Raw genomic sequence first — 26,219 nt, 5'->3', positions numbered from 1 at the left:
CAGCTGGAACCCTTATTACATGGAAAACTTCTATACCTCCATATTGTTCTTTTATAGAAAAGCAAGCTTTTGTTCAAAGTAACCCAAGAAAAGCAGACACAGGGACTACATTTATAAACTGGAAGAGAGCACAAAAATAATGTATTCATTTGGCAAAGGCTCAGTCAGAAGTCTCACTAACTCTCTTGCCAATGTTCCAACACCTCTGTTTCCTCTTCAGGTTGAAATTCAACAGCAGTCTTGAAGATGTTCATTATGTCTTTGTTATCCAAACACATTTCCATTTCAGGAAAGAGGATACCTGGTGTTGACTTTTGGGGAGATTTGATTAATTATTAAAATAAATATTTACATCAAGAATAAAATTAAGTTAGTAGCTTGCTTCACATTTTCACATTTTAAAAAGAACCACAGAGGTTTCATTCATGTTCTAAGCAGTCAAGTTGGTAAAGATCCTGTCTCCATTTCATAGGAGATGGATTACATTTGATTACTCCTCACCAGCAAAAGATTATTCTATTGCTTTTGAAAAACTGGTTGGGCTGGCACCTGCAAAGGTAGATAAATAAATGAGATTTCTATGTAACACAAACTGGTACTGGATGCACTCATTCACTAGGCCCTTGTTCAGATACTCCATAATATAGCAGATCAGCTGGTATTTTCCTTTAGGAGCTGCTAAATAGTTTCTGTTTTTAAATTTTTATTTTTAGTTAGATTTATTTATTTGTTGTATTTATCAATGGTTCAGTCTCTTTTTTGAATTTTTTAATAATTTTTTTATTCTTTTTAGATATACATGACAGTAGAGTGTATTTTAACATATTATACAGACATGGAGTACAACTTACTCTAATTAGGATCCCATTCTTGTGGTTTTACATGATGTGGGGTTTCACCGCTCGTGTATTTATATATAAACATAGGAAAGTCATGTCTGATTCATTCTACTGTCTTTCACATTCCTATCATCTCTTCCTTCCCTTCATTCCCCTTTGTCTAATCCAATGAACTTCTATCCCTCCCCCATTGTGTATTAGCATCCACATATCAGAGAGAATATTCAGGCTTTGGTTTGGGGGGACTGGCTTATTTCACTTAGCATGATAGTCTTCAGTTCCATCCATTTACCTGCAAATACCATAATTTCATTCTTCTTTATGGCTGAATAATAGTCCATTGTGTATATAGATCACATTTTCTTTATCCATTCATCGGTTGAAAGGCACCTAGGTTGGTTCCCTAGCTTGGCTATTGTGGATTGTGCTGCTATAAACATTGATGTGGCCCCATCATTACAGTATGCTGATTGTAAGTCCTTTCAGTATAAACAGAGGAGTGGGATAACTGGGTCAAATGATGGTTCCATTCCTAGTTTTCTGAGGAGCTAGACAGTTTCTTGATGGACTTCCACCTTGCTCCTTAGCCAGTCCCATATGAAGGCCACCTACATACCAGGGACCCCAGTTTGGCACCCTAGTTCCAAAATATCTGCCTGCCACATGTCCAAACTAAAGCCATCTTGGTGCCACAAGGCCCACAGCCCAGAGCCTGTCTCTTTTCCCATCCTTATCTTTCAATATATGCAAATTATTTTAACTCCTGCACCATAGAAGACCAAAGACTTCAATGATTCTTTCTTTCTACCCATTTCTTTTTTTATTTAATTTTATTTTTTAATTTTTTAAAATTATCTACACATGACATCACAATGATCTTGGCAATTCATACATTTGATTAATTGGGGTATAATTTCTCATTTTTCTAATTGTACAGATTGCAGAATCACACTGATAATAGAGTCACCTATATACATACAGCAATCATATGTCTATTCTATTCTGCTGCCCTTCCTATCTTCCCTACTCCTCCCCTCCCCTCCCCTCCCATCATTTCTCTCTATACAATCTAGATGATGGAAGGATTTACCTTGCTCATGGATTGGTAGAATTAATATCTTTCTACCCATTTCTACCTCATTCTTTTTCCAAGGCTGATCTGTGCTCTTGATCTGATGTTCTTTCTATCACCCAATCCCTCTATTTTTCCTTGACTTATCTTGATTCAACAATTTTAATTCTCTCTTTTGGATGGCTACTCTTCCCTCTCTATTGGTTATTTCCTTTGATAAAGCAAAGAAGGTTTAATTGGCTCCATATCCAGGAACCAATACTCAAATAAGCAAGAAAGAAAATCTTTGCTTAGCCCTTGTGAAATACTGGGTTTGATCCTCAGCACCACATTAAATAAATAAATAAATAAATAAATAAATAAATAAATCATGTCCATCTGTATCTAAAAAAATACAAACAACTAAAGTGTGTTAGAGAAGTGAAGCCTGAATCCCTAGGGAGAAGCTGCGTCAAGCAAACACTCTACTACTGAGTTACACCTCAGCCTCTCCAACACACTTTTAAAGAAAATATTCTATACTCCCTTCCTATATTTTATTGCTTTTGACTCAAACATGCTAAAATTTCTTCATTTTTGTGACATAATATGGAGTCATACCAGTTTGAGATATATCTGAATTACCAAATGCAAATACTTTTGGGGAAGTGAGGAATGGAGGAAGGTCATCAGATTATTTATTTGTTCCCACCTTTATATGATTAATTTCAATTGGATCAATTTACTTATAATTCTAGCAGGTATTTGGAGAGGTGACATAATTTGATTAGAGGGTAGTGAAAATTTTGATAGATGGCATAACAGGAGAGGGCAAAAATCTAAGTGAAATTCTATACTCCTGGCAATGAGGTGTGTTTATTGGAGCATATAGAGTGCAATATGAGGGCCCAGAATCCCTATGTGATGACTAAAAGGAATTATTAAGAAACCAGAGAGGAGCAAATAAAGTATATGGAAAGTCCTTAAAGAAAATTTGTTCTTATGTAATGTCTTATCTCAACTCAATCACTTCACACCAAACCAGTGAAGTGCCACAGGTCAAAGGTACTAGGTTTTTGTGGATGTTGTGAGATATTTTCACCCTGATTTTTAGTGCACTGACTATATCAGAGAAGTAAATGATCATTAAAGATAGTGGAATAGTTGAACTGATTCTGCTGAGATTATGGACATTGGGTATTTTTTTGGGGAAACTTATGAAGCATTTGAGATAAATAAGAAAAGAATGTTCTGGAGACTGTATTTACAAAAGTCACTCAAAATAAAGATTTAACATAGTGAAATATAAATATTGAATCTTTGCATTAATAAGTACTAATTGGATTAATACTACTGGGAAGAAAAATATTTTTCTGTATCTTCTTAGGTTCAAAAAGCAGGGAGTGGGGGCATAAAATTAAACTTTCAAAACTAATAAAAGACAGATTAATAAAAAAAAAGTACACAGGTACATAAACTCCCAAGTCTAGTCACTTCTTTGAGCTTTACTTGTTTTCTGTGAACTCCTGTGCATGTGACCAGACATGGGGGTTTATATAGCCTTTTCACAAAAAGGAAGGGGGTTGGGACTCAAGGGGTAATAAATTATAGGAAAATGACTAGAAAATATGGGAGAACTAACAGAAGATAAGGGCTATTTTAGTAAATTTTATCTGTGCAAACTCATCTTGGTGTCCATTCCCTGTCTTTGATGAAGTCTTTTTATCCTTTATTATACTAGGGGAAGCAACCTTCATAAAGGCTATTACCTGCCCTGTTTTTAGTAGATGCTGGAGAGGAGGATAGAGGACTTGTCTGGCATCTGTTGATTCTCAGTTGCTTTTCTCTTAAAATAATTCTTATGCCAAAGTGGCATACTTTGGGGTGGAGTATCCCGATCTCCTTCTATCCCAAATCTTACTATTGATGACAAATACTTACCAGGTTATCAAAACAAAATTTAAAAAGTCTTAAAGTGTATAAGTTAGCATGAAAATAAAAAAAACTAAAACAAGAAAATATTTCATCAGTTTGATATTATTAAAGTTCAGGCAAAAATTTGGATTTCCCCCAATATTTTTATTAATTTTTAAATTTGTTTTAATTAGTTATACATGACAGTAGAATGCATTTATGCACTTTGATATATCATACATGGATGGGATATTATTTATCATTTTTCTAAGTATAGTTGCAGTATCATATTGGTCATGCAGTCACATATATACATAAAGTAATAATGTCTGTTTCTTTCTACTACCTTTCCTATCTCCACATCCCCTCCTCTTCCCTAACTTCACTTCCCTCTACCTAATCTAAAGTAAAACTATTCTTCTCTAGTGCCCCCTGCCTTATTGTGAATTAGTATCCTCATATTACAGAAAACATCCGGCCTTTGGTTTTTGGGGATTGGCTTATTTCGTTTAGCATCATATTCTCCAACTCCATGTATTTACTGGAAAATGCCATAATTTCACTCTTCTTTAAAGCTGAGTAATATTCCATTGAGTATATATACCACATTTTCTTTATCCATTCATCTATTGAAGGATACCTTGATTGGTTCCACAGTTTAGCTATTGTGAATTGAACTGCTATAAACATTGATGTGGCTGTATCCCTGTAGTATGCTGTTTTTATGTCCTTTGGGTATTAATGCATCTCTGTAGTGTGCTGATTTTAAGTCCTTTGGATATAAACCGAGGAGTGGGATAGCTAGGTTAAATGGTGGTTCCATTCCCAGTTTTCTGAGGAATCTCCATACTGCTTTCCATAGTGGTTGTAACAATTTGCAGTCCCACCATCAATATATGAGTGTACCTTTCCCCCACATCTTCGCCAACATTTATTGTTGCCTGTGTTCTTGATGATTGCCCTTATTACAGGAGGGAGATAAAACCTTAGAGTAGTTTTGCATTTCTCTAATTGCTAGAGATGTTGAACACTTTTTCATGTATTTTTGATCTATTGAATTTCTTCTTCTGTGAAGTGTCTGTTCAGTTTCTTAGCCCATTTATTCATTGGGTTATTTCTTTGGTGTTAAGTTTTTGAGTTCTTTATGTATCCTAGAGATTAATGCTTTATTGGAGGTGCATGTGGTAAAGATTTTTTGCCTTTCTTTAGGCTCTCTCCTCGTGTTATTGTTTCCTTTGCTGAGAAGAAGCTTTTTAATTTGAATCCATCTCATTTATTGATTTTTTTATTTTACTTCTTGCGCTTTAAGGAATCTTGTTAAGGAAGTCAGATCCTAGACCAACCTGGTGAAAATTTGGGCCTATTTTTCCTTCTAATAGGTACAGAGTCTAGGATCCAGTGCCTAAGTCTTTGATCCACTTTGAGTTGATTTCGTGCAGGGTGAGAGACAGAGGTTTAATTTTATTTTGCTGCATATGGATTTCCAGTTTTTCCAGCATCATTTGTTGAATATGCTATCTTTTTTCCAGTGAATGTTTTTGACATCTTTGTCTAGTATATAACCATATTTTGTGGGCTTGTCTCTGTGTCCTCTATTCTGTACCATTGGTCTACCAGTCTATTTGGGTGTCAATACCATGCCATTTTTGTTACTATATCTCTGTAGTATAGTTTCAGTTTTAGTATTGTGATGCTTCCTGATTCATTTTTATTGCTAAGGATTGCTTTAGCTATTCTGATTCTCTTATTTTTCTAAATAAATGTAATGATTGCTTTTTCTATTTCTGTGAAGAATGTCATTGATATTTTAATAGGAATTGCATTAAATCTGTATAGCGCTTTTGGTAGTATGGCCATCTTGACAATATTAATTCTGCCTATCCAGGAGCATGGGAGATCTTTCCATCTTCTGAGATTTTCTTCAATTTTCTTTAGTGTTCTGTAGTTTTCATTGTAGAAGTCTTTCACCTCTTTTGTTAGATTGATTCCCAGGTGTTTTTTTTTTTTTGAGACTATTGTGAATAGAGTAGTTTTTTCTAATTTCTCTTTCAGTGGATTCATTGCTGATGTATGGGAATGCATTTGATTTATGGCTGTTGATTTTATATCCTGCAACTTTGCTGAATTCATTTATTAGTTCTAGAAGTTTTCTGGTGGAATTTTTTGGATCTTCTAGATATAGAATCATGTCATCAGCAAATTGTGATAGTTTGAGTTCTTCTTTACCTTTTTGTATCACTTTAATTCTTTCTTTTGTCTAATTTCTCTGGCTAGAGTTTCAAGGATGATGTTGAATACAAGTGGTGAAAGAGGACATCCTTGCATTATTTCAGTTTTTAGAGGGAATTCTTTCAATTTTTCTCCATTTAGAATGATGCTGGCCTTGGATTTAGCATATATATCTTTTAGAATGTTGAAGTATGTTTCTACTATCCCTAGTTTTTCTAGTGTTTTGAACATGAAGCTGTGCTGTTTTTTGTCAAATGCTTTTTCTGCATCTATTGAGATGATCATATGATTCTTGTTTTTAAGTCTATTAATATGATGAATTATATTTATTGATTTATCTATGTTGACCCAATCCTGCATCCCTGAGATGAATCCCACTTGATTGTGGTACACTATCCTTTTAATATGTTTTTGTAGGGGATTTGCCAGAATTTTATTTAGAATTTTTGCATATATGTTCATCAGTGATATTGGTCTGAAGTTGTCTTTCCTTTATGTGTCTTTGACTTGTTTTGGTATCAGAGTGATATTAGCCTCATAGAATGAGTTTGGAAGGTTTCCTCCCTTTTCTATTTCATGAAATACTTTGAGGAGTATTGGTATTAATTCTTCTTTGAAAGTCTTGTAGAACTTGGCTGCGAATCCATCTGGTCCTGTGCTTTTCTTGGTTGATAGGCTTTTGATGGCATTTTCTATTTCATTACTTGACTCACTATTTTTTTTTTTGACATGGTGAATGGGAATGGGAGTAAGAGAGAAGGTAATGGATAAATAGTTAGAAATTATGCTAGGTGTATAGAGACAAGTTCAAGGAACTCTGTAATAAGTGAATGTCAGAAAAAGTTCCACAATACCAGGCCACTGGTTAGAGCTTCAAAGTACAGAAATTCCTAGGACATAAATCAAAGAAAGGACTTTTCTCAGGTGATATTTTGAAATGAATTCTTTTATCCCTTTAGAAATTTGTTTTAGAATAATGTCTTCATTTGAGAAGCTACAATATTTCCATGGATATTGAAGACTTCCATTTCCTCCTTTTTTCATTCATTCACCTTTTTTTGTCTATCAGTATCTCTTGCTCCTGTTTCTATTTTATGTATTACCCTCTAGATTATAGGTGGCATAAATAGTCTAATCTAATAAAACTGTCTTTGCAAAGCAAACAGCCTTGATAAAATGCTTTTCCCTGTTCTTTATGGTATTCATGAATCAGAAAGAAATGCAAAGTTGAAAAGTTCTTAATTGGATTGTCAAAATCTGGTTTAAATATTTTTGATGGTTTCCTCATCATTTTGGCAAGATAAAAATACCATAATTATTTTTAACAGTATGGTTCTTTGAGTACATGTGTTGTTTGATATCATCTAGCATTGTTTTAGAAAAGAAATGCTGAATGAGTTCATCATTAAATACCATTAGCTGAACTAAACTCAATATTTGACTTTACTTCCTGATCAAAATAGTAGCAACAGAATAAGATGACTACTCAAACTGTGAATGTTTTAAGTCAGCCAAGTCAATTTCCTTAGTTTTGCTACTTTCCAAAAGATCATTCAAGTCTTTCATGTTTCCAAACTTTAAGAGTTTTATTTCTTTTCATTTAATATACTTTGGTTTATTTTCCTTTCCTTTCCTTTCCTTTCCTTTTTTTTGGGAGCTAAAAGAAAATGAGGCTTATCTAAGCCAAATCTTTACTCTTTAATACCAACTATAGCAAAAAAAAAAATTCCTCTTTAACATGGCTCATTGTTGGGTGCCATATTTAGGGATTGGCTGGAGCTAGCACCAGTGACAAAGGTTGCAGATGTCAGTTTGTAGATACTGCCCAAGTAGCTTTTATTATTCAAGATATGGCAAGTAATGTTCTTTGAATTCATGTTAGGTATATTTAAATTAAAACCATGTATATGTAAAAATATACTGGATGGAGAAATGATAAACTGGAGAAAGGCAATATGCAATAGCAGGAGTAAAGATCTGGATTTATAATCTACTCTTTCATTTACCAACTTTGACAATGCCTAACTTAGCTAACTTGCTTAAATTTTAGTTATTGCATCTGTAAGTGGAGGTATTAATTATATCTATGTCATAGGGTTGTTGTGATATCTAATAAGAAAGCATGTGAAACACATTGTAAATGATTGATGGATATTTCTTGTTTTTAATTTTTATTTTAAAATTTTTCTTCCTCATCATTATATGTGTCTGTCTAGCATTTTTATATTATCAGTTACAAAAAATAAATGTTCAACTTAGTGATTCTCAAAACTTTTGAACTCAAGACCAATTTTAAAATTCTTTGGGATTCTCCAAAATTTTTGTTTATATAGATTATATTTATCAATGTTTGCTGTGTTTGAGATTAAAATTGAGACATTTAAACAATATTTATTTACTTAAAATATTATTAAATTATATTATTTTACATACATATTAACCTACACACTTTATGAAAAATAACTACCTTCTCCAAAACAAAAATAAATTTATTGAAAAGACTATTATTATTTAACATTTTTATAAATCTCTACAATGTTTGATTTAATGGAAGATATACCATGTAGTCACTGGAAAACTCCATCACATTCACATGAAAGAATAAGAACAAAATTGGGCCTGGGGCTGGGGCTCAGTGGTAGAGCGCTTGCCTGACACATGTGAAGCACTGGACTGGGTTTGATCCTCAGCACCACATAAAAATAAAATAAAGATATTGTGCCCACCTACAACCAAAAAAATAAATATTTAAAAAGAACAAAATTGGCCAATACCACCTTCATATTTAAAAAAATAATTGTCATATTTATCTCATGGATCTTCTACAAGGGTCTCAACAATCTCTAGTGGTTTCTCAGGCCACATACTAAGAACTGTTGCTTTAATCCAATTGGTGTATGACACAAGATGCTGGTTCTCTGAAAAACCTATCTTCCTGTATTAAGACATGTTCCCTTGCCCTACTCCAGACTTGAAAGATTAGCCATTATTATTTGCTTACTCTAAAACAAGTATCTATACTTGGTCTGTTTCTGAGCTTTCTGTTCTCTTTCATATTTATTTTTGGCACTAGCACCACTCTCTTACTTGTTTTGAGTTTAACTTATTTTATTATCTGCAGTATAAGATCCACTTCCTGTTCTCTTTTCAAGTCATCCTTGTAGGATTCTTATCTCTAGGGCTCTATAAAAACAGCTCTTATCAAGGACATCAATAGCCTACCCAGTGCCAGAGTAATGGTCTATTGTCTATCACTATTGTCTACCACCATACTACCCCAAAAGTGCCCCTAATCTAGTCTATCATTATCTTAATCTCTCAGATTAATTTGTCATGAATGACAAAATGTCCTCCTTTTTAAAGCATTTTCTTCTCTTGGCTTCTACTTCCATTTAGCTGGTTTCTTCATATGTCATTGATAGCACTTTCTGAGTGATTTGCTGGATCATCCTTTCCTATGAGATTTCTAATAGTTGCAATACTTCAGCTGTATCCTTGTCCTTCTCTTCTAAAGTTTCATTCTCTCTCATTGAAAGCAGGCAGAGAATTTCAAATATCATTTAAGGGCTAATGATTCTCAAATTTACATTACAAAGAACAAATTTACATTATACATTTACAAGTTTACAAATTTACATTATACATTTACATTATAAAGAACAACAAAGCTAATCATAAAGAAAAATAGCAGCAACTTTAGAGGCCAAGACAGAAAATCACAAATTTGATGCCAACCTCTGCAATTTGATGAGACCCTGTCTCAAAATAAAATTTTCTAAAGGACTGGGGATGTAGCTCAATCCCCAGCACAGGGGGAAAAAGCTGGAAAAATACATTACTAGATATTAAGACCTATTATAAACTATAGTGCTTAAATCAATAAGTCTAGAAAACTGACTAATAAAACAGAATGGAGTAAAAAAAACTATGTTTCTATATATCATTAGTATATACCTATAAATATCTATTTTCTATAGATATTTAGTCATATATGGGAGCACATCTGAACAGAGGGTACAGGAAAGTTCAAACTCAAGGGTTAAAAAGAACACAGCCAATCAGAAGGTTGCAGATAAACCAATAGCATTAACCTTTTTCCAATATCTGTTTAGCATATATTTTTGACCAAGGATTCTACCTGGTAGCCATATTAACCCCTAAAGAAGCACACCTAAATAGAAAACTTGCCATCAGTCCCCCTGTGGTTCCAGGAGAGCTCTGCTTCTTTTCTTCTCACTGAAATAAATCCTATACTTTTGCATTCACCTTTCATTGTCCATGAATTTCACTCTTCAAATTCAGGAGACAAAAACAAGGAAAGAAATCAGTGAGGCCTATAACTTTTGTAGACTCTACCCACCAGCAGAAGCAGAGAATCTGGTTTAATTTCAAACTTGGGTCTCAATATTCTTCCTCTACTCTACTGATATCCCTTCTAATTTCATAGAGTCCCTTTATTATTGTTTGGGGGACAGGGGATTTACTCTTAACCCTTACCTCATACCATACACAAAAATCAGTTCTAAATATGTTGTATGTGAAAAGTAAATCAATAAAAACTCTTAGAGGAAAGCATGGAAAAATAACTTTGTTACTATGGAGTAGACAAAAATTTCTTAAAAGAATGATAATTTGACTATTAAATTTTATAACTTGTTTTCATCAAAAGATTCCATTAAGAGAATTGAGAAATAAATCACCAAGTAGGATATATTATGAGGCATATTATTTAAAATGACTAGTATTTATTATGTGTAAAAAACCTTCACAGATCAATAAAAGATTGGTAACAAAATAGAAAAATGAGCAAAATTTTTAAGCAGACACTTCACAAAAGAGGCTGTATAATGACCAATAAAATTTTAAAAATTTTTTTTCAAATTCATTAGCCATCAAGGAATGCAAATTAAACCCACAATGCAATACCATATACACATTAGAATGACCTAAGCCAAACTAATAAAACCAAAAAGAATAAATATAAAAAATGATTACTGAGAATATAGAGCACCAATTTTTAAAACTATTTTAGTGTGTTAATAGTTGGTAAAACTGGCTGGCAGTAGTAATGAAATTGAGTAATACTCTAAACCTCAGTAATTCCATTCCTAAGGAAATAACAATAGAAATCATAAAAATGTTCAAGAGAAAATCTGTCCTGAAGTATTTGTAGCAGAATAGAATAAAGCATCCAAAGATTGAAAATCATGCAAATGCTCCTGAACAGTAGAGTGAATAAATAAATGATAGAATATACATCAATGTAATACTACATGGTCTAAAAGTGAATGATGATATATATATAGCTAGATCTCAAAAATATATATTAAACAAAGAAACCTGACACAAATTATATTCTCTATTATTTCATTAATATAAAGAACAAAAGCATTAACTCTTGGCTGGCTCATTGGGACTGGTACTCTTTTGTTTCCATGTGTGGTGGTACATCCCTGTAATCACAGTGATTCCTTGGAGGCTGAGCAACATAGCAAGACCCTGTCTCAAAATAAAAATAAAAAGGATTGGAGATATAGCTCAATGGCTATATAGCACCCTGGGTTTAATCTCCATTCTAAAAGAACATAACAAAAGAACCAATATATGCTGTTAGATGTTAAGATGGTGTCATTCTTGGGTAGTTACTATCAGTTTCTGCTTCTTGATCTTTGGTGTTGGTTTTCCAAATATATTTCTGTTTATTAAAATTCAGTACTTATAATATGTGTATATACCCTGACTTATATGTTACTACAATAAAAAAACATTTAAAAATGTATATCTCTACTCTTGATGAACTTCAGATATCATTGTTTACTTAATACCTCCATTTAGTTATCTAATGGACATAACATAATGAATATGATAAAAAAAACAACTATGGAATTCCATCTTACTTTCAAATATATTCTTCCCAAATATTTATCATTTTAGTAAATGACACCCACTGGCTTAAGCCAAAAACCTAGTAGATTTTCTTGATTTATTTCCTTCCACATCACAGCTCAAATCCAATTCTTCAACAAGTCTTCTTGGGTTTTACCTTCAAAATATATCTTAATTTATGACCACTTTTCTCATTTCCAGTGTTAAAATATTATTCAAGAATACCATGATCTCTCAGCTGAACCTCACTGTAGCCTTCTAACTGTTTTTCTTGTGTTTACCTGCTCAGTCCACAGTGCATCTTTTTGTTTTTATTGTTTTATGGTTTATGTGTGTTTGTGTGTGTGTGGAGGGTACTTGCTATTCAAAGTGTGTGTACGGTGGGGTTTATTTGGTATTGAAACCAGTGGAGCTCCATCACTGAGCTACATCCCTAGCCCTTTCTATTTTTTTATATTGAGACAGGGTCTCACTAGGTTGCTGAGGCTGGTCTTGAATTTGCCATCCTCCTGCCTTAGCTTCCTGAGTTGCTGGGGTTACAGGCATGCACCATAGGGCCTGACTCAGCATACATCTTTTTAAAGAATAAATCATATCATATCATGCTTAACACCTAATAACTGTAGTTTATGAGTAAAATTTCTTCTTTTTAGAAGAACTGCAGCTACTAAATGGGAAAGGAATGAAGAACTAAAAAACTACTATTGTGCAATATTTAATGAGATCATTGACTTGGGCAAAACAGTCATATGATTAATGAATGGCTGCATTAAGTGAAGGATTTATGGGGGGGCTTTACAATAGTGGAATCAGGCTGAAACCACATGAATCCATTGATCAATCACTACAAATGACACCCAGAATCTGAGTGTCTCCTTAAAATAAAACACATAGCACCACCTGATGTATTTTTGTCTACAAGTTGAAACTGAATCTAATTAAGGACTGGCTTCCTTTTAAATGTGCAAGTTTGAGGAACAAGTTAAATAGTATTATAAGGAAATTAACCCACTGTGTCAGGACCTTCTTCAGGAAAATAGACTTATATTCCTTTTTAAGTCAGTGACAAGAAAATAGGAAGGGATTGTTTCGGAGTGAAAAAGGAATAACAACAGATGTGTTATGGGGAACTTGTTCAAGATCCTGTTTTTGATAAAGCAATGGTGAAAAGACACTTATAGCATAGTTGGATAAAGGGCTAAATTTATTTGTAGACTAGTTATTAGATGACATAGAAGATTTATTTCTATCTAGGCTAGCTATGATAATGGTATTGTGCCTATTTAAGAAAATATTCATTCTTTTCAAAGATGCAATCTAAATTATGCATAAAAAGTCAAAATAACATGAAGACTGGGATTTGCTTTAAATATTTAAAAGAAAAAAGAGGATAGAGGAAGCAAATATGACAGAGTATTGGTATTTTAAATTTGGGTGATGGCTCTTTGAGGCTTATTATACAATACTCTTTATTGTATATATATGTTTGAAATTATTATTAAAAATAAGTCCCAATGTCTTCCTTTATCACCTACAGTAAAATCCAAAAGTCTTATTATGTAAATCTTATAAAATTTACTCTGCTGACATGCTTTTGAACACACCCAGTTATTTTCTGTCTCAAGATATTTGAACTTATTGTTTCCTTTGCTTGGAGTGCTCTTTCTTCAGTTAGTTTCATGGTTACCCTCTTGTCATCCTTGGAGTCCAACTCAAATAACACTTCCTGGAAAACTTTTGAAATGTCACTATTATATGAATGCAGACCTGAGTTGGGGGTAACAACAAGAGAAAACATAGCAAATTTTAAAATGACTTACAAAACTTATAAATATGTAGGTAGCTTCCACGGGATCTACCATTGAACTTGGCTGTGAACCTATACCAAGAAGTGTCTCATGGTATCTTGGCATTGGAAGATCATCCTTAAGTTAGCATCAAGGTTTTCAGAGATTGAAAACCTATAGCCACTGACAAGGCTTGGGAGAAAATCGATTGTACTTTCTAGGTTTCCAACAATTGTACTCTTTGCAATTTAATTTCCCTTATCAAAAATAATAATAATAAAGCAAAATAAATTCCATTCCTGACTCTATCAATCACTAGTTATCCACTTGTGTTAGTCCAATTTCTGTCACCAATAACACAATACAATAGATTGAATAACTTCTAATGAAAAGAGGCTTATTTTGGTTCACAGTTCTGGAGGTTCAAGGTTGAGGAACTGTAACTGTCTATAGGTTTTGTTTTGTTTTGTTTTGGTACTGAAATTGAAACCATGGTTAGTTATCTACTGAGACTGGGTCTCCTAAGTTGCTGAGGCTGGCCTTGAGCTTCTGATCCTCCTCTTTCATCCTCCATAGTTGCTGAGATTGCTGACTCACATGTGCCACTGAGCCTGGCTAATGATGTTTTTTTTTTTGCTGGCAGAGTCCCCAGGTGTGCAGGGCATCAAATGTGAGAGACAGCATGCCTGTGTGTGAATCTTGTGGTCTCTTTCCTCCTCCTCTTCTCCTTTCTCATCTGCTAGGGATTGAACTCAAAGCTTTCCTCACATATGCAAGGCAAGTGTTCTACCACTGAGCTAAGTCCTCAGCCCTTTCTTCTATTTATAAAGCCACCAGTATTCAATTGTGAAGCCTCTACTCTGAAGCCCATATCTAATCTTAATCTTTAATTTTTTAGTCTCTTAATACCTTATGATGAGGATTAAATTTCAACACAGGGACCCTTGGGGGATATACTCATCCATATCCAAATCATAGCACTAATCTTTGGCTAGCTCTTCTGTAAAAGCAGGGATGATCTCTATTTTGTTTTGCAACTTCGATATTTTCTGTTTCTGTGAGTATATACGGAACACTAGAAAAATTCTAATTTGTACAGATTTATGTGGAATTTACAATTAGAGCTAAAGAACTCCAAAAATGAAAACTTATAACTGAAAAGGTGGGACATAAAAGGAAGTCAGAAATTCATCATGGTCCTTTGTAGTTATTTAAATAAATGATTTCTATCTCCAGCACATGCACAACTCTTTAGTTAAACAACTGCTCAATAATCAAGCATAAATGCCCTGCAGTAATTAGGAAGCATTCCTCCTACAGCAAAGTCATAAAATATGACAATTAGGAGGGTTAATTAATACTAAACTAATTTAAGAATGGGATACCCTGATCGTCCTTTTCAAATTGTGTGTAATTTTCCTCTTTAAGAAAATAAAGAATAAGAGCTTTTATTACAGATAAAAGAGAATGCATATTGAATTTTCAAACCATTCCAAAAGCTTTCATTAAAGGAGTTATATAACCTCAGAAATGACAGGAAAGACATGGCACAAAGAAATGGAGAATATGAATGCTCTAATTACTGAAAATATTCAGCCATAATGAAGCAGAACAGATCTAAAGTCTGAATGACCAGGCAAAGTGGTAGCTAGGATTGTCTCCTTCAACAAAGCATAAACCAGCCTTCTGTGCCAACAGGGGAGACCTTGTTCTGCCCTTCTTCCTCAACAAAGCATGTGAGGGCTAGAAACACATTAGTGTTCTCTGGAAGTGAAAGCCCTGCATTGACATTCAATTTACACTGGAAAAAAAAGACATTTTTCTGTTAAATTTTTGTGCTACCAAAAAGGCATACAGCACAGGAGAGTTCAGCTTATCCAACTGATTCTCTAAGGCTCAATTTGAGCCCCCTCTTCTCTGTGATGGAGCCTTTCCTAATGACCTCTCCCTTCTTCACTCTTTTTTATTTATTAATTGTGCAAATAGGGCCATGTTGTTTGTTTGTTGTTTGTTCTTATTAGTTATACATGATAGTAGAATGTATTTTAACATAGTATACATATTTAGAATATATGTTCTCATTCTTCTGGTTGATGTAGGTATTATATAGACTTTAGCACTTTAAAATGTACTTCCACCTTTTCATATAGTTTATATGTGTGTTCCTCAGCTGGTTTTCAAGTGACTCCATAACAAGATTACCTTTTGCTATTTCCTGTGATTCCTCAAAGCATCTAGCATGCACATATTGGACACTTGATTAGGTGACTGACTAATCAATGTGGTTTGGTGAAAAATGATTTAGAATGACATGGACTATGTGCTAATCTGAGAAAACAATGTGACACTTGGGTGCTTTCAAGAACATGTCATCAGAATGTCTCATTAATGGAGGAAATTTATTAAATTTATCATCTTCCCATCACTGACCAGCAGGCACACAACATCAATATTATTGTTGCATAAAATTTAATTTTAGGAGCATAGCAGTGTCAGTAATATGAAAAAAAATATGACCAAACCTGATGAAACTGCCTTATTTTGGTGGTCATGTCAGACTCTATTGATTTCTATTATTATAGAATTTCAGTATCCAGATAGTCTTCAATGGAATACAGGTTCATCTACACCACTTTAACCATTTCTATGCAAATATAACAACTATCTCCTTATAGTTATTATTCTAGAGATTTCTGATATAGTCTGCGATGGTTAATTTTATGTGTCAACCTAGAATAATACACGGTCTTAAAGTGTACTTGGCTTTGTAAAGAAGAACCACCCCGTCTCATCATCACCTTGCTTTGGACTGACACATCAGAAATAGGGAACCCTCCTAGAGCTTAATTAGAGCTAAATTTAATATGTCATCTCTCAAATACCAACTATTCTTTGCTTTCTGGGCCTGAATTAGGACTACTTCCTATTTAGTAGTACAAATTGTTCACTGTTTTTAAGCACAGGGATGAGGGGGAAGTGAAATTTGGCACAGGGCTCTACTGCCTGGAAGAACAAGAGAGTTCTGATAAATTACAAAATGGTACCAGCTAGCTAGCTAGCAGTGGTCCTGGTCCAAATATGGCTTTGCTTTCATCTTTCATTTGGTTGTGTCCTTGATCCCTGTGCATGAATTAAAACATTTCCCCTTTCTAGCTAGCCACTTGGTATACTCTATATTTCTTCCACTTACTGTGCCCATTTAAATATCCTCCTGAGCCCACCCTTACTGCACAATATGGTAAGTGGCAGCACAGCACACTTCCAAGTGAAGGAATTACTCTCTAGACTATTTTCTCCTGCTGTAACCCTTTTGGTGAAGAATGTTAGGCATTTCATATACTGGAGGTCAATCTCTTCAGTTTCAGCTATAAAGAAGTTTATGCCAGTCTTCACAAGCTGACATTGTGATTTGGTTTCTTCCATCACTGATATTAATTGATCTACAGTCTGTAATTTCCCTGAAACTAAAAATAATATCTCTGCATTTGTAGTCTCAAGTGAAGATTTTTCACATTCTTTATATGTAAAAGTATGTATTTTCAACTAAAATAGTTTTGCAAACATTAAATAGATGTTCAAAACCACAATACTTTTAAGCTTTTCTTAAAAACAATTAAATTCCAAGATAAGGGTGTATATATTCAGAAAAGGGGGAAAAGGTTTTGTAACTACTACTATCAGAGATTATTAGTTTTTACTAATTTTAACAGCAAACAATGCATGCTCCTTGAAGCAAAATTCAAACTATGCATATGTGTAGAGAATAACAAATCAAAACCTCTCATCCCACTCACTGCATCATTCCCAATTTCTGGGCAGTAACTACTGTAAAAAAAAAGATTGGTATGTTTTCTTCCAGATTTTTTCTGTATGTTTGTATATTTTTCCTTTTTAATTGCAAAAAAGTGGTTTGTATAATATGTATTTTTCTTCCAATGGCTTTTTTTTGCATAACATACTATTAAAGATGTACTTCCATATTCATATGTAAAGAACATTTTTAGTAGTATCATGGCATTTTTTATTCCAAATATACTTTGATTTACTTAACAAATTATTAGAGACTAAATTATTTCTTATCGTTTACATTACAGATAATTGTGGCATTAGCATTCTCTTACAAATATTTGTGTTAGTTTTTTATTGCTGAGAAATAGATTACAACAAACTTAGCAGCTGAAAATAAGGCAAATGTTTTATTGCCCAATTTCCATGTAACCTTAAATAGGGAAGGATCTGCTTCTATGCTTCCTCCAGTTAATGCAAGAAGCATTTTTATTGTGGTTGTAAGATTGAGTTTCTTGTTTTCTTATTGGCTGTTGGCCAGAGATTACACTACTAAAGGCCACTCCCAGCTCTTTGCTGCATGGTGCATTCTATAAGCATTCTCACATTCTGAATATCTTTGATATTAGGAAGGGCTCAATCTTTACATAAGGTTTACCTAATGAAGTCAGATTATCAACATGGGTGTTAATAATCTTCGTTTAAATTAACTCCAAAGTTAACGGATTAATAACATAATAATGGTCAACCTTGGTCCAAAAATATGAGATGTAAAATTCCAGAAATAAACAATTCATAAGTTTTAAATTAGGCATTCAGTAGTGTGGTGAAATCTTCCATTGTCCTCTTCTGTCCTGCATGGGATGTGAAAATCATGCTTTTGTCTAGTGATCAGCACTGTTTTCACTACCTGACCATTAGTCACTTAGTGGTTTATCAGACCAATGGTTGCAGTATCACAGTGCTTATGTTCAAGTAACCCTTATATGGTAGTCTAATGCTATATCACAATGCCTATATAATTCTTCTCTTTCTCTCATTATATAAGCATTAGATCATCTTGTACCATCACCAGTATGAGAAATGTGAGTACAGTATAACATTTTGAGAGAGAGACCACATTCATATAACTTTTTATAGCATATTGTAATAATTGTTTTATTTTACACTATTTATTATTGTTTATCTCTTTTATGCCTAATATATAAATTAGGTAAACAATTGAATTTCCCATAGATATGTATGTATAGGAAAAATATGTAGAGAGAGTGGTACTATCTATGATTTTGGACATTCACTAGGGATCTTAGAACAAATCCCCCATGAATAAGAGATAACTACTATATATTATTCATGGAAATATTTCTTGTGTTTACAACAGCTGTTGGTATACAGTAGGTACTTAATAGTTACAAATTGAATGTATGAATAAACATGCAGAACATAGCTGGATTAGAGTTGTAAACTTGGTCATTCACTTTTAAACAATGTGGCATCAAGATCCTCAGTGACTTGTCCCTCAGCTGCAACCTTCATGATCATCAGTATTTCATCATTATGTTCTTTGAAGAATCCTGGTTAAGAACATTTCATAATAATCTTTTAGTACTTTAATTTCATTCTCCTATAAAATATATGTCTTTCTCTGCACTAAACTCTGATCTTCCAGTTAGTCTTCAAAGAAAAACTCCAAACACTTATTTCAGGAAATATTAAAGTACTATAGTCAGTCCTCTGTAATGTGAGTCTTACATATCCACAGATTCAAACAATTGTGGATGGAAAATATTCAGAAAAAAACAACACATCTGCATGGAACATGCACAGACTTTTCTTGCTGTTATTCACAAAACAATACATGAACTATTTATATATAATTTACATTGTAGCAGGTTTTATAAGTAATCTAGAGATGATTTAAAGAGTATGGGTGGAAGTGCATAGATTATGCAAACTAGAGGTACTTTTGCATCCTTGTTCTAGACTTTTTGTTCAGTACTAGGGATTGAACCCAGGTCCTCCCACATGCTAGGCAAGGGCTCTACCATTGAGCTGCATAAAGTTTTATTGTGAGACAGGATCTCACTAAATGGATCAGGTTGGCCTTGAACTTGTAATGCTTCTGCCTTGGGTCTCCCTAAGTAGTTGTCATTCTAGACTTTCTTCACTATAATTTTGAATAACATCACCTGTATCCAGAGATGTGTGCCCTTTCATCAGTTAGGTGATTTCATTAGTAACTCCTGAAATATGGCTAATAAGCAAGAGGTTACTTCCCTAACAATAGAACTTAAATACAAAATTAAATAGAAATGTTTTCTAATCCAATTTAGGAAAGACAAGAAGGTTAGCAGAAATAAGCTGGAAGTACCTAGGATATAATGGATAATGTGGAGAACATTTTGAAAAAGCAGTTAGCTATTCAAACATATTGAAGGATAGAGCCACATTGCTTTGTAGAGCAGCAAATTTAATCTAGGTGAATTTTCAATGAAAGTTAGATAACTGGGAAGCAAAAAGAAAAATAATGTCACATTTGATAGAGCGTATTTCAAGTCCTTGATTAGCAATTTATAATATTAAAATTACATTTTATTATTTTAATAGGTCACCTTTCTTTATTTTAAAAGCTATGCTTAGCAACGTATTTGTTATCACAAAATGCCTGACAACTATAATATTTCATTTGGAAGCTGCAAGAATAAAATCAAGATAATATTCAAGAAGTTTTCTGAGATTATTATTGCAGAGATCTTAGATAAATGTTTTATTATAATTAGAAGTTAAAGCAATCTGTTAAATCGCCACAAAATTATTTTTAGTTGTGAAAGCTTAAAAGCTACTTGGTTTCTGTTATAATTTTAGTACTTAGATTTAACATACAAAAGACAGAGATAAATTAATTACTCAGATTACCTGAAGAAAAAAACATGTTAAAATCTTGATTTATTTCTATTCAGTATTTATTCAATGCATACATACATTAACCTTATTTCTTTAACAAAAAGGAATATTAAAATATTAATTCATAATTTACTAAAAAATTAATTTTTTTGAATTGATATCTTTCAATATTCACCTAAGATTATAATTTTTCATGACTGCAAAGATAGTCTATTTTTATAATACATTTTGGTTTATAATACCAATTCCTTATTAATGAACACTTAAGTTTTTTTGCATATACATTTTTTATTTTTAATATATCATAAAGCAAAATTGCCTTTCTCTCTCTTTGGTGTATTGTTTTATGGAGTTTCACACAAACATATATAGGTTTGTGCAACCACAATCACAATCAGGGTACAGGATTATTTTCTCACCTCAAAAACTCCTCTGTACTATCCCCTTTATAGTCACATCTTTATCCTATCCATATCCCCTGACAGTGACCAATCTTTGTTTCTATCACCATGCTTTGTATTTGCAAAGCTGTTAAATATATTTAACCATACAATATGTAACCTTATGGCATTGTCTTTTCTCTCTCAACATAATGACCAGTATATTCATGAAAGTTGCGTTTGTACCATTTCTTTTTATTGCTTAGTCCATGAATATTGACATAAAAGGTTTTCTGTAGGCATATGTTTTTATTTCTCTTGGGCATATGACCAACAGTGAAATTGTTGCCTCATATATGTTAGTAACATTTGGTCTGACTTGCCAGGTAATTTTCCAGAGCATTTGAATGATTTAATTTTCCCACAAGCAGTATATTGTGAGAGCTCAAATTTCTCCATATCCTTGCCAACATTTATTATTGTCTCTCTTTTATCATTGTTGTTATAGCTACACTAGTGGATGTGAAGTAGAACCTCATTATGGTATTAATTTGCATTTCCCTGGTGACAAATGATGTCACCATTTTCATGTGTTTGCTGGCCATTTATATATCTTTTTGAAGATACATATATTAGATTGTTTGCCCATTTTAGTGTTTTTTTATAATAATCGTTTTTACATTCTAGATATCAGCTCCTACCAGATATTATTATAAACATTATTGTTATTTCTATTGTCTGGGGGTATAAGCATTATACTGGTAATTTGAGAAAAAGGAATAAAAATCGCATCCCCTTCTTTCTAGAAGTTGGACGTACATGAGCAGTAGAACTTGAGGAATCTTTTGAATGGAAAAGGCAGAGAACAAGGAGTCAATCCTTAATAGACTGAGAAAATTAAAGGTCAGTAGTTCATATAATAATGATGATTAAGTAGGGAAAATAAGAAGACTTAAGGTAGAAAAAATTTCAGCACTTTTTCTACCTATTGAAGTTAAAAATTGTCTCCAAGGCCATTTATCAATGGATTAGTGTCCAGAAAAGTTGTAACAAATATTCTATGCAAAAATCATACTTGGGATAAACTACATAATATTTGCCATAATTTTCTAGGTCAGTGTTTAGTGAACAGGGTTTGGGGATAAGTGCCTCATTGGATACATCATATTACCTACCTCTTAAATACATACTTTCCAGGTCCCATATTTAGATTTATTAAAATAGAAATTTTGAGAGAAATACTTGAGAATATGCATTTTAAATCCATTTTTTAGTAATTTAGATATATGTCTAGATTTAGGATCGACTCTACATGATGAAGTAGATGCCATCAAGGGGAAAGGAACAGTCTCCTCCATACAAGTAAACTTGTTCTGCAACATGTCCTTCCCAATAAAAATTGGTCACATTAGTGCAAGTAGTATTTCTATCACCTCCAATATTTATCATTTCTTTGTGATGGGAACATTTAAAATGCTCTCTACTAGCTGTTTTGAAATATTCAATTGATTGTTGTCAATCATATTTACCCTACTGTGCTGTAGTATGTTAAAAGTTATTCCACTTACCCAACAGCACCTTGAACCCATTAACCATTCTTTCTACATCTCCTGGTAAATAAATTTTATCGGAGCACAGCCATTTATTTGCATAGGTGTTGTCTTGAGAAATTTTGTGATGTAATAGTAGAGTATTTATAATGAAGAACCAGTGTGGACCTTGAAACCTAAAATATTTGCTATCTGACTCTTTCCATACAAAGTTTACCCACCTATACCCAAGAGAATTGTCTTTATTGGCATAGCCAAAACTGGATCTCACATATCTTATGTTCAGTAAACTATCAACCTAACAGATCCTTAACTGATTTTAACGGAAAGGGGAAGGGCCAGGGTTTATTTTATGTTGTAGATCACAGAAGTTACACATATCATATTAATTCAGTTCTACACATATCATATTCATTCACTTCTGATTCACAGACCAGAATCAGTCAATGACAAATGCCTTCAGCTAGCCACAGGGAGGCTTGGAATGTAACGTCAAGCTATTCCTATTCCAACTAGCAGATTGTCATATTTGCATTTCTGTAGACTTTCTTGGATAAAAAAAAAGAAAGGCATAGGCTGGATGTGGTGACATACACCTGTAATCCCAGTGACTCAGGTAACTGAGGCAGGAGGATCACAAGTTTGAGGCCAGTCTGGGCAACTTAGTGAGACCCTCAGCAATTTAATGAGATTCTGTTTAAAAAACACACACACACACACAAAGAGGACTGGGGATGCCTGGGATGTAGCTCGAGGTAAAGCACCTCTGAGTTCAATTCCCAGTACAAAAGCAAAGAAAAAAAGAAGGGCATAATATTATAGATCCCGAATCATGTTTCCAATGGAAAGATTTGCCATTTGTGAGCTTGATATTGAGTAATTTGCAATGGAAAACAAAATGGTTGAAAAAAGTTTGTGTAAAGTATGTATTGCTTTGATGTGTGTCTGCAGTTACATTTGCTCTTATGTGGTGTTTTGATGAATTTGCACACTTGTAGTGGATGGGAAGAGCCAAAGAATGAGCAAAGCTCTCAAATAACCCTAGTAGGTGTTCCTTGAATAGCAGGAAAAATGACAGAGGATTAGAAAATGGATCCAAGAATCAATAGACTTGTCTTGATTCTGGATTCACTAGTTATTTATTGGCTGTAACAAGGTCTGAGTTTCAGTTTCCTAGACTGGAAAGCAATGATAAAGGGACTTAATGTACATTAGTGTGCATGGTTGTTGTGATGATTAAATTAGGCAACGCAAATATAACCATTTAGAAGGCGACTGTAAACAAGTTAGCATTCTTTAAAAGTGTGAGTTACTATTACTAGTAGCTTTGACTTAAAAGAGCAGTGAAAGCAATGCTGCAGAAAAGGAAAATGCAGTTATTAATCACCTACCGGATGTCAAGAATTATGGTAGGCAGTTTATGTATGTCATCCAGGAGGAGGTGCACCTGTGGATAGGACTTTTGAATTGTTATCAGTCACTTAGGTCTCTGTGTGAGTGTCAGAAAATATCTTAATGGGACAGGTGTGGAAACTATGAAGTTCAGAATAAGACAGCAAGCACTGGGGGAGAAAAGGACAGAAATCATATTAGCCAAAAACTAAAAACAATCTATTACTTTGAAAATATAAATGAATGCAGGAGCAAATTTAAAATATATGATGGCTAATATGGAGGACAAAATACACTTTATATTAAAGTTAAATTTTAAAAATAGGTACAAATATTTGCTTAAATAAGATGACATCTTGGAAATAAGTGTATCTTTTAAGGATGGAGTATTGATTCTCCCATTTGATTTTGGTTATTCACTCTCATTAACATTATCTGAATAAGGAACTTCAGTTTTGTATTATTAAAATATTATTTGCAATTATTTTAATGTATTGTAGTTCATTAAATTTTTAGCATTAAGAATATTGACATTTCACAATACTTGTATATCTTTGAAAGGTTTATGCTAATCAAAACTCATTGATTTTTGGATTTGAGGTCTTACCCTTTATTACTATCTGACTGTATCCTAAGAAAAGGAATCCTGCCTTCCTTTTAATTTTAAAATATAATAAGGTCTAACTAAAGGAAATAAACATTTCCTAGAAAAAATCAAGTGCTTTTAACATTATCTGAATAAGGAACTTCATTTTTATATCATTAAAATCTTATTTGCAATTATTTTAATGTATTGTAGTTCATCAATACATTATTTTATATTGTATAATTATTTTATATTGTAGTTCATCAATATTATAGAAACCAAAGTTATATTTAAAATAACTTTAGTGAATTTTAGTTTCTTTAAAGATTACACTGTAAAAATGTGTTAAAATTTTATAATAGTTAAGTATGATTTAATAATAAAGCCAGAGCCACGTATCATTAACAAAATTGATGACTCCTCAGAACTGTGTTAATGTTAATCCAAAAACTCATAGTGGACACTGAGTGATAATTAGTTTTGTCTGGAAAATTTCCTATGCTTTTCTTAAAAATTTACTTGAAGAGGCTAAACATTCAATAAATATAGCCAGCATTAAAAATGGTCTTCAGTGATAAGCCTTGCTTCCCAATATTTGTACACTTCTGTGGTTTCTCTCCATGTTATGCAAGGCATACGTTTTGTGACAAATATTATATGTCAGAAGTGATATTATGTCACATCAGAGATTAAGTTATATAAGACTGTGGATACTATCTTTGGTGTTCTCTCCCTTTCTCCCACCCCCCTCTCAGATCACATGTTTTACCATGAGCAATCCTATGGAGGAGATCACATGGCAAAAAACTGACACTTCCTGGCAGCAACCACATAAATGGGATTGTAAATGAATACTTCAGCTCCCTTATATAATGCTTCCCCTGTCAATAACTTAAGTGCTGTCATATGGGAACCCTGGTTTAGAACCACCCAGCTAAGTAGATCCCAGATTCCTGACTCTCAAAAGCTTCATAACATATCAATGTTTGCAGTTTTAAGATGATAAGTTTTAGAGTAATTTGTTACACAGCAATAGATAACTAATACAAACATGATGCTTTAGACATTTCAAAGTATTTTTCTAAAATGGAAAGAAGATATTTTATAAAAATTTGAACACATTATATTTATATATCATATTTTGCTGGTCTATCATGTAAACCTTTTTGTTGGTGATAATATTATTACTATTAAAAGAATGTAGCCTCCTTATATCAAAGAAAGCATTCAACATTTGGTTTTTGGGGATTGGCTAACTTCACTTAGCTTTATCTTCTCTAATTCCATCCATTTACCTGCAAATGCCATAATTTTATCCTCTTTTATTGCTGAGTAATGTTCCATTATATATATATATATATATATATATATATATATATATATATATATATACAACATTTTAAAAAATCCATTCATCTATTGAAAAGTATGGCTGATTCATAATGGGATACGGAGAGGGAGCATGGGAGGAATAGATTAACTCTAGATAGGGCAGAGAGTTTGGAGGGGAAGGGAGGGGGCATGGGGTTATAAATGATGGTGGAATGTGATGATCATTATTATCCAAAGTACAGGTATAAAGATATGAAATGGTGTGAACATACTTTGTATACAATCAGAGATATGAAAAATTGTGCTCTATATGTGTAATAAGAATTGTAATAGGGGCTGGGGATGTGGCTCAAGCGGTAGCGCGCTTGCCTGGCATGCGTGCAGCCCGGGTTCGATCCTTAGCACCACATACCAACAAAGATGTTGTGTCCGCCGAGAACTAGAAAATAAATATTAAAATTTCTCTCTCTCTCTCTCCTCTCTCACTCTCTCTTTAAAAAAAAAAGAATTGTAATACATTCTGCTTTCATATATAAATAAAAATATATATATTTGAAAAAAAAGAATAATAGTAGCATCCATT

The 26,219-nt window shown here is 33.2% G+C and overlaps 1 pseudogene; it reads right to left on the bottom strand.

Moving 5' to 3' along the window:
• Positions 1 to 511: 511 nt before the first annotated feature.
• LOC113188466 (SS18-like protein 2) lies at positions 512 to 1,453 on the bottom strand (annotated as a pseudogene).
• Positions 1,454 to 26,219: the final 24,766 nt, after the last annotated feature.

This window comes from Urocitellus parryii, chromosome X (genome assembly GCF_045843805.1).
Source record: "Urocitellus parryii isolate mUroPar1 chromosome X, mUroPar1.hap1, whole genome shotgun sequence".
In the NCBI taxonomy this organism is placed as follows: domain Eukaryota; kingdom Metazoa; phylum Chordata; class Mammalia; order Rodentia; family Sciuridae; genus Urocitellus; species Urocitellus parryii.
Note: the sequence above shows the minus strand (reverse complement) of the source record. Positions and strands in the feature narration are given on the sequence as shown.